Below are 10,033 nucleotides of genomic sequence, written 5' to 3'. Positions count from 1 at the left end.
TATCTATGTATATCTACATATATATATACATATACATGTATATATATATATATATATATATATATGTATATATATATATGTATATATATATATATATATACTTTTGTATATACATGTGGATCCCTTCATGTACACTTGTTTCCATATATGAGCATTTATGTAGCTATTTTCTCATATAAATACACCTCCATTGTTACATGTCATTTAGCACAAATTTTAGCATTTTGATATATATATATATCTTCGTTATACATGTTCTATATATGCCCATTTCCTTGTGTATCTTGTATATCCCTTCCTTGTACTAATTCTCATTTTGCAGGAGAATCTGGAGGATGCTGATTCTTTTATATCATGTATTTTTTTTTATTTCATTTATTTTTGACTTATGTCAGCGATGTAACAATCAAACTTGGAATAATATTTACTTTTACTGCTTAGATTAGGATGCATCTCATGTAGTTTGATTCCTGCAATATCCTGATTCTATGATTCATATATCTCAATTTTCAAAATTCACTGTGGATGAACACGAATGGCACGTGCACCAACTCTTAGAGAGTTGCTGAACTCGGTGGAGTCCATGTTTACGGCCCTAGTCGGAATATGGACGAGACCCAGATCCATCATCTTTCTACTAGTCACACTGAGCCTACACTCTTAGGCTATCTTAAAAATGACATCATGTTTCCAATTTTTCAAAATATTGTGAATTAACTCAAATAAACTCTGAACATATTCATGGCCACAATCAGAATATGTGAAGGATTTACTTTGGCTTAATACACATTTTTCCAACAAATTTCTCAAAAAAAAAAAAAAAAAATCTTCTCAAAGTGCATTCATTCATTCAAATCATCTGCATCATGGCATCATCTGCTTCTCTCATGATTTTCTCAAGAAAATTTCATTCTTTAAAAAAAAATCGATTCCTCAAGAAACTATGAAGATTCTCGAAGATTGGATTTCTCAAGTCAAAGTTTTCCCGTGATTTTCCCTGAAAATGTTATTTTCTTAAGATTCATTTTAAAACAAAAAGGAATTTCTCATCTTTCTCAAGAATCAAAGTTGATTTTCAGATATTTCAAAGGCAAGATTCTTAGGTTTTCAATTTCCTAAGTTTTGATTTTCCATCTCCAAAGAACTTTCCTATAAATTTTCCATCATTTTCCTAAGAAAAATTTCAAAGTCAGAGTTTTCCTGGTAAATATTTTCTTTTTCAAATATTCATCTTTTCTCAAGAGCCTTCTCCATTTTCCCAGGACTTTCTTCCATTCACGATTTTCCCAAAACTTCATAAACTTTCTGGTGATTTCCAAATCCTTTCATCTGAGTTTCCTGAGAGATTGATTTTCTGAGAAATGCTTTTCAACTCCAAATATTTTCTAAGCATACATCTTCTTTTTCCAACTTACATTTTACAAAATCTCATGGCACATGCCTGAATTTTCTGTGCATTTAGGATAGAACACAATTTCGATACTTTTATTAAGTCAAGCACAATTTTGGTCCTTGGTTCGATTACCCCTGTTAAAGGCGGCAGGAACGGTCGAACCTCGTACCGACAGGTCGAGCCCCATCCCATGGATTTTCTCGCTATTTTCAAAACGGAGGCAAGTATTTCAAAACAATTTCAAAAATCCAGTCAAGTTTGAATCGCGAAAGCATTTTCCTCTCTCTTCCGCAGGGAAGGGAAGACGGAAAAAAAATTTGCGACGATAACAGGTTTTAAAACTCGATTTTATAGACTTTAACCCATATTTTGGTTATTTCCCAAAAAAGGATTAAAACAGAAATATATGCTAGGCGCCTATTTTGGAGAGGTTTTCAGCACTTCTTTTCCGAGTTTGAGGTGGATCCTGGAGTTTTGGCCCAGATCCAAGGCCCAAATGGTCGTTTGGATGTATTTCTGACCCGCTTCGCCCCGAGGTCTGGCCCAATGCACTGTAAATGCGATATCTCTCTCGTTTTAAGTCCGATTCGAACAAAATTTGAACCGTAGCTCAATGACATCTATATGCATCTAAGTGTGGGTTATAAACCAATAAATGATGCATTTATGCAATAATATTATATTATATTTACGTGTAATTTACGCATCATCAAATACCCCCATGCTAGAATAATTGCTAGTCCCTAGCAATATACCCTACCCTTGCGATGAAGATATGGACTACCCGAATAAAATGCAAACTTTATTAAACAACTAACTCACTTTTGTAGGAATCATGGTTGCATTTAGCACATGCAACAAGACCTTTAAACCCCTGGGTTACCCCAGTGGACGAGCAAGGTCTCATGAGGGTTTGCAGAGATGCTACCCACAAACATCCGAAATCATGCAGAAATTTATATTTTTCTTCTAAAATGCTAGGCAATTTTAGAAATCAAATTTAGCAGACATTTCATGTAATTTTTCACTTCTCAGAACATAATTAGAGATTTTATGCCTCCACGGTAAAATTTTCCTTTCACTCTTCTAAAAATCGCAGTTATCTATGATTGTTTCTCAGAAAATCGTGTATTATCATGCTATTGTTCATTTTTCATCACTTGTGTATTTTTCTGCACAGTCTTTCCTTCTACTTCTAAGTAATGACTTTTTCTTTTCATTTAAGCTCTCATTTTCTTTTTCATTGCATTTTTAATTTTTCCACTTTTTCAATTCTATTCTTTTCTTTTCTTTTCATTTGATAGCTTGTGTGTGGTCTGCTTTTGTGCCCTGTGAAATGTTAATGCCTTCTTATACCACTATCTGTATGTTAAAGATACTAACTAGACACAAAAGTGACTTCCTTCATTTACCTTTTCGACACGAGATTCAGACACTTCAACTTGTATCTGGTCTCAGCTTCCGAGGCTCACAAAGCTTTCCTTCTCCTTTTCAGGTGGAATGCAAACACATTAACTAGCTTCTGCACTCATCTTACTCGGGATTGTGAAATCATCCAAACAACCTAACGCAGACTATTTTCCTTTAAGCTTGAGCTTTTTCTAATATTTTTCATTTACTTAGTAGTTTATTTCAAACTGTGCTTACTTCTACTTTGTGATTCAAAATTAGCTTTCACATTCAGATACAGTATTTTCTTTGAACTTCACATAAATACTCACTTTTTTTAGCTTTGTTCAGAAAAAAATTTCCTCATGGGGCTTCTAAAAGTTTCTAACATGTCTGATTATGTCAACAACATTCATATATGCTAAAAAAATTTCTGAAACGCCTAATTTATGAGTTTTAGCTACCAAAAGATGATAAACAAGATAAAATAGTGTGTATCTACTGAACCATCCCCCCATGCTTGAATGCCACTGTCCCTAGTGGCATGCAGAGATATAAACTTATAATGTAGATGCACACTAAAACAATAATTCATATACGGGAGAAAGGATAGATACAACCTGGTATGCTCGAGCCTCTGAAGCTGATGATTGACTTGATTTCGCACCACCACTATGCATATACGAATGCATAGTTTTCTGCTGATCTGGTCAATGGTCTGCTCCTGAAGGCGTGCTCTATGTCTGGTACTTGGACTCATGCATTGAAGCATCAGATGGAACGGTGTTCATGCATGACAACAATGAAATCCAAAATAAAAGTTAGAACAAAACACATAAACAAATAACTATTTTATTTCTAGTATACATATAATACACCCTAAATAACAATTAATTAACATCTAAAACAACTAAACTATGTCAGAATTACTCTATATGACGAAAATAGCAAACCTAAATCTAAATCTAAATCAATAAATTTAGCAAATATAGAGAATCACAAGATATGTTCTCTAAACTCACCTGCCTAATCGCTCCTTGATTCCTGAAATTAAGTGAATCATAGGAAACAACATACGAATCTTATATCTGCTAATCAATGTTAAATCTTACCGACTAAAACAAATAAAAACAACTAACTAAATACATATTAATAAACTGAAATCTCAGAAATAACAGAATATAATCGTCGTTCCCCGGCAACGGCGCCAAAATTTGGTTTGACTTTTTCAATGGTTATTTTAACATATTATTTTCAATAAAAGCATTTGAAAAATCGTCAACCAAAGATAACAAAAACCGAGTACGGGTTGAATCCACAGGGAACGGGATACATTCTGAATTAAATCTAAAACATCAATTTATTAATATCACAAAGGTTTACAACTATGTTAATATTACAACTCTAATTAAATAACAATCTAAAAATGAAAATGAACTAAAAGAAGTTGCTAAGTCTTCTCCAGATCGCCAGGGGTAATTCTGTCTTTTCGTCACACGTGCATCTGCACTTCGCATTGTAAATACCTCTGTAGATCTGTTTCTAACTTATCAACCTAAATCCGGACGTCCGACGAATGGAGAGGTAGTGGGGAGCGGTTCAAGCACTGAAAAATTCATTTCCCAGGTTGTGAATGATGCTGCTATCCTTGTCTATGGCTGCATGGTGCTGGAGCTGCTACTCAAGAGGGCAATGCCGACGATGGAGGACGATCCGAGCCTACATCGGTTGGGGGAGGAAACCAGCAAGAAGAGACCGGTTTTCTTTGTGATGCAGACAACACACCACGAAGAAGAAGCACCCCTCAATGGCTGCTTCACCTGCACAGCAAAACCACAGTGAGGTATCAGCACGAAAATGGAGGCTGGAGAAGGGAATGAATCGAAAATGATAAAGAATGAAGTGTGATGGGGAAGACGATGATGGATAGGGGCGAGGATGCCATGGACGGATGGAAGAACAAGAGGAGGAGGGCTGGAGAAGACGGAGGGGAGGAGAAGGTGTCTCCTGGTTGGTGCAATTCCCAAAGCAAGAACAAGTTTTAGGGTTTTAAAACTTGATTTTATAGACTTTAACCCATATTTTGGTTATTTCCTAAAAAAGGATTAAAACAGAAATATATGCTAGGCGCCTATTTTGGAGAAGTTTTCAGCACTTCTTTTCCAAATTCGAGTTTGAGGTGGATCCTGGAGTTTTGGCTCAGATCCAAGGCTCAAATGGCCGTTTGGATCAATTTCTGACCCGCTTCGCCCCGAGGTCTGGCCCAATGCACTGTAAATGCAATATCTCTCTCGTTTTAAGTCTGATTCGAACGAAATTCGAACCGTAGCTCAATGACATCTATATGCATCTAAGTGTGGGTTATAAAGTTATAAATAATGCATTTATGCAATAATATTATATTATATTTACGTATAATTTATGCATCATCAGATTCCATAGAAATAGGGTCCTGGGATCAGTTGCAGCAGGAGTTCCTGAGAAAATACTTTCCCATAGGTTGGACGAACTAGTAGAGGCGAGCCATCACTAGCTTTTCAGAGCTAGATGGTGAGCAATTTCATGAGACCTGGGCTAGAATGAAGGATCTCCTTAGGAAGTGTCCCCATCATCAGGTGCCGAGATGACAACTGGTGCAGAGTTTTTACGATGGATTGTTTGACAGGATCTGTCAGATGATCGATTCTTCTTGTGGATGGACATTCATGTTGAAGAGTGAAGATGAAGCATGGAGATTGTTTGACACATTAGCAGAAAATTCCCGCCATCATGCTTCTAGCTCTCAGTCTGATAGAACCACACCCAGCATTCCTAAGAAAGGTGGCGTTCTCGAGATTGGTCCATCTACTGCATTACAATGCAAAGTGGATATGATTGCACAGAAGTTGGATCAACTTCTCGTGGGCCCATCTCCCAGTAATCAAGTGTGTACTCTCTGTGCCAATTCGGCACATTCGATCACTAAGTACCCTTCGGCAGCTCAGTACCCTAAATTTGTGCAAGAGCAAGTTCAGGCCGCTCAGGGTTACGCCAGACTCCCGAATAATCCATATTCATCTACATATAACCCAGGGTGGCATAACCATCCTAACTTTTCATGGAAGAATCCCCAGCCTTCTACTCAGCTCATTCCCTCTCAGCCTGCTTGGCCGCCATCATTCACTTAGACATTTCAGAGGCCGAGCTTTCCTCAGAACACTCCTTTTTCTCGTCAGCTGTCACAAGATTCTGCTCAGCAGACTTCTTTCGAGGAGAGACTTCTCTAAGCATTCCAAGAGGTGAAAACCTCTAATCAGAATGCCTTCGAGAAGTGTAGTCAGATATTGAGCTCTCATACTCAGTCCATCGCGAAGTTAGAATCGCAGATGGGGCAGTTAGCAGAAGCGATAAGTCGGAGACCTGAGGAAAGTTTGTCGAGTCAGGCAATGATGAACCCAAAGGGCAAGGAATCAATGACGGGAGGCCTGTACATCACCAAATCTCAGCAACAGGTCAAAGCTGTTATGGCCCTTAGGAGTGGACGTGAGTATCACGTCGAGAGTAGAGAGAGGACAGATGAGCCAGAATCAAGCATACCATCTTCTGCGGCTGAGTCCTCTACCCCAGCAGGATAGGAGTGAGCCTTCTCACAAACAGGAGGACCCCCAGATGTATATTCTAAAACCACCCTATCCGAAAGCATTAGAATCTCCTGTTGGCAAAGGAAAGCAAAGCACGAAGGTCCAGGACATGCTCGAGATCTTCAAGCATGTACAGATCAACCTGCCTTTGCTAGATGTCATTCAGCAGGTGCCGGCTTATGCCAAATTCCTTAAGGAACTCTGTACCCAGAAGAGGAAATTTAGAGAAAGAGTTCCTACCAAGGTCCATTTGACCGAGCAGGTGAGTTCAGTGCTTCAGCACAAAACTCTACCAAAGCTCAAGGACCCTGGAGCCCCGATCATCGCATGTACCATAGGAAATATCCGCATAGAACGTGCTTTGCTCGACCTTGGAGCAAGCGTGAACATCTTGCCCGAATATTTCTATGATTCATTTGGGCTAGGGGAAATGAGATCGACCCCGATTACACTTCAGCTAGCAGATCAGTCTGTTAAGGTATCGAGAGGTGTCTTGGAGGATGTGCTAGTTAAAGTGGATGAGTTCTACTTTCCGGTCGATTTCATTATCCTTGACATGGAAGGAATTGATAGCCAGCACCAGACTTCGATTATTCTGGGCAGACCATTCTTGGCGACAGTCAATGCATGCATCAATTGCAGAACTGGAGCCATGGACTTGTCGTTTGGCAACTGAAAGGTTCGGCTGAACATTTTCAATGGCGCGATGGGTCCAGTGGGAGATATGGAGTGCTTCCAGGTTGATATAGTACAGGATTTAGTAGAAGCACAACCAGAGTTGTATATGACAGAGGATTCCCTTGATATGTATTATACAGGAGATGATAGTTGTAGAGTTAGTGTAGATGTGTCGTTAGTTTCTTCAGGATCCCCTCCTTGGAGAGGGAGCATTGAGCCTCTTCCACCACTTGCTGAGACCCCAGCCAAATCTTCGATAGAGTCTCCCCCACAACTTGAGCTGAAACCCTTATCGGATTCACTCAAGTATGCATACCTCGGAGTTGGTGAGACTCTGCCTGTGATCATCTCGTCACTGCTCATAGAGGAGCAGGAACAGAGACTGATAGACATTTTGCGAGAGCACAAGGCAGTGATTGGCTGGGGAGTTGCAGATTTGAAAGGGATTGATCCTTCATTCTGTATGCATCGGATTCATTGTGATGAAGAAGCCAAGCCGGTGCGTGACATGCAAAGAAGATTAAATCCTAATATGAAAGAAGTGGTGAAAAATGAGGTGGTCAAGTGGTTGGATTCTGGGATCATATACCCCATTTCTGATAGCTAGTGGGTCAGTTTGATTCAGGTTGTGCCGAAAAAAATCCAGACTCACTATGGTGAAGAACGAAAAGGGGGAGAGCATTCCGATAAAGACCACCACAGGGTGGCGAGTTTGTATTGATCACAGGAAGTTGAATGCGGCAACAACGAAGGATCACTTCCCGTTGCCATTCATTGATCAGATCTTGGAAAGACTCGCAGGACAGAGCTACTACTGTTTCATGGACGGATATTCTGGATATAATCAAGTAGTTGTCCATCCTGACGTCCAAGAGAAAACCACATTTACCTATCTGTATGGCACTTTTGCGTTTAAACGAATGTCATTTGGGCTCTGCAATGCCCAGCAACTTTTTATAGGTGCATGTTAGCTATTTTCTCCGACATGGTGGATGATGTCATGGAAGTTTTCATGGACGACTTTTCTGTGTATGGCTCTTCCTTTGAGGATTGCCTCTAGAAACTTACTCGAGTACTGAGTAGGTTTATGGAGACAAACCTAGTTTTGAGTTGGGAGAAGAGTCACTTTATGGTCCAAGAGGGGATTGTGCTTGAACACAGTGTGTCCAAAAGAGGGATAGAGGTTGATTGAGCGAAGGTTGAGTCAATTTCATGATTGACTCCACCCACCACTGTTAGGTAGGTACGGTCATTTTTAGGGCATGCCGGATTTTACAGGCAGTTCATTAAAGATTTTAGCAAAATCTCTCAACTGCTCTGCTCATTATTGGAAAAGGATCAGCCCTTTGAGTTTGGTGATGACTGCATGAAGACCTTTGAGATACTCAAAGAGGCCTTGACCACTGCACCCATTTTGAGACCTCCGAATTGGATGCTTCCATTCGAGATTATATGCGATGCTTCCGACTATGCGATGGGGGCCATTTTAGGACAAAGGGTTGACAAGAAGCCTTATGTGATATACTATGCAAGCAAAACTCTGTCCGATGCTCAAATGAACTACACCACGACAGAGAAGGAACTACTCGTAGTAGTATTCGCTTTGGATAAGTTTAGGTCCTATCTTCTCGGTTCGAAGGTGGTTGTCTATTCTGATCATGCTGCATTGAAGTACCTTCTTAGCAAGAAAGACACCAAACCGAGACTCATCCGATGGGTCCTGCTACTACAGGAGTTTGATCTCGAGATTCGAGATAAGAAGAGAAGTGAGAACGTAGTAGCAGACCATCTCTCTAGACTGATCGTGGAGACCACTCAGGATCAGAGACTGATCAATGATTCTTTCCCCAATGAGCAGATTATGACCGTTGGAACATCACAGTTACCCTGGTTCACGGATATTATGAACTATCTGGTTTTGAGGCAGATACCTGAGCATTGGAATAAGAATGAGCGAGAGCGATTCTTATCACAGGTGAGACAGTACTATTGGGATAAACTAGAATTATTCAAATATTGCACAGACCAGATCATTAGAAGGTGCATCCTGGAGGAGGAGTATGAGTCCATCCTCAGATTTTGTCATTCGTTAGCCTGTGGAGGGCATTTTAGTAGTAGGAAGACAGCTGCAAAGGTTTTGCAGTCTGGATTTTATTGGCCCACACTCCACAGAGATGCACATGAGTTTTGCAGAAAGTGCATTCGTTGTCAGCAAACCGGGAATATGTCTAAGAGGGACATGATTCCCTTGCTCCTGATTTTGATTGTTGAGATTTTCGATGTTTGGGGCATAGATTTTATGGGCCCATTCCCGCCATCGTTCGGTAATTTGTATATCTTAGTTGCGGTTGATTATGTGTCCAAATGGGTCGAGGCTGTGGCAACCAAGACCAATGATCACAGAGTTGTGCTCAAGTTCATCAAGCACAATATTTTCAGTCGTTTTGGTGTGCCATGTGCGATGATAAGTGATGGTGGAAAGCATTTCAGGAATGTACAGATAGCTTCTCTTCTGAGAAAGTATTCTGTCAATCGAACCAAGGACCAAAAATGATCTTGACTTAACTAAATCATCGAAATCGTGTTCTATCCTAGATGCACAGAGAATTCAGGCATGTGATATGTAATTTTGTAAAAATGCAAGTTGGAAAAAGATGATGTATGCTCAGAAAATGCTTTGGAGTTGGAAAATATTTCTCAGGAAAAAGATGAGAATCAGTCTCTCAAGAAACTCTGATAAAAAGATTTGAAATCTCAAGAAAGTTTATAAAGGTTGGGGAAAATCATGAATGGGTGAAAATCCTTGGAAAATGGAAAGAATTCTTGAGAAAAGATGAGTATTTGAAAAGGAAAATATTTTTCAGGAAAACTCTGACTTTGAATTTTTTTTGGAAAATGATTGAAATTTATTGGAAAACTCTTGGGAGAAGGGAAATCAAAACTCAGAAAATCG

The sequence above is a fragment of the Nuphar pumila genome, chromosome 1 (assembly GCF_984573655.1).
Source record: "Nuphar pumila chromosome 1, dmNupPumi1.hap1.1, whole genome shotgun sequence".
Lineage (NCBI taxonomy): Eukaryota > Viridiplantae > Streptophyta > Magnoliopsida > Nymphaeales > Nymphaeaceae > Nuphar > Nuphar pumila.
Note: the sequence above shows the minus strand (reverse complement) of the source record.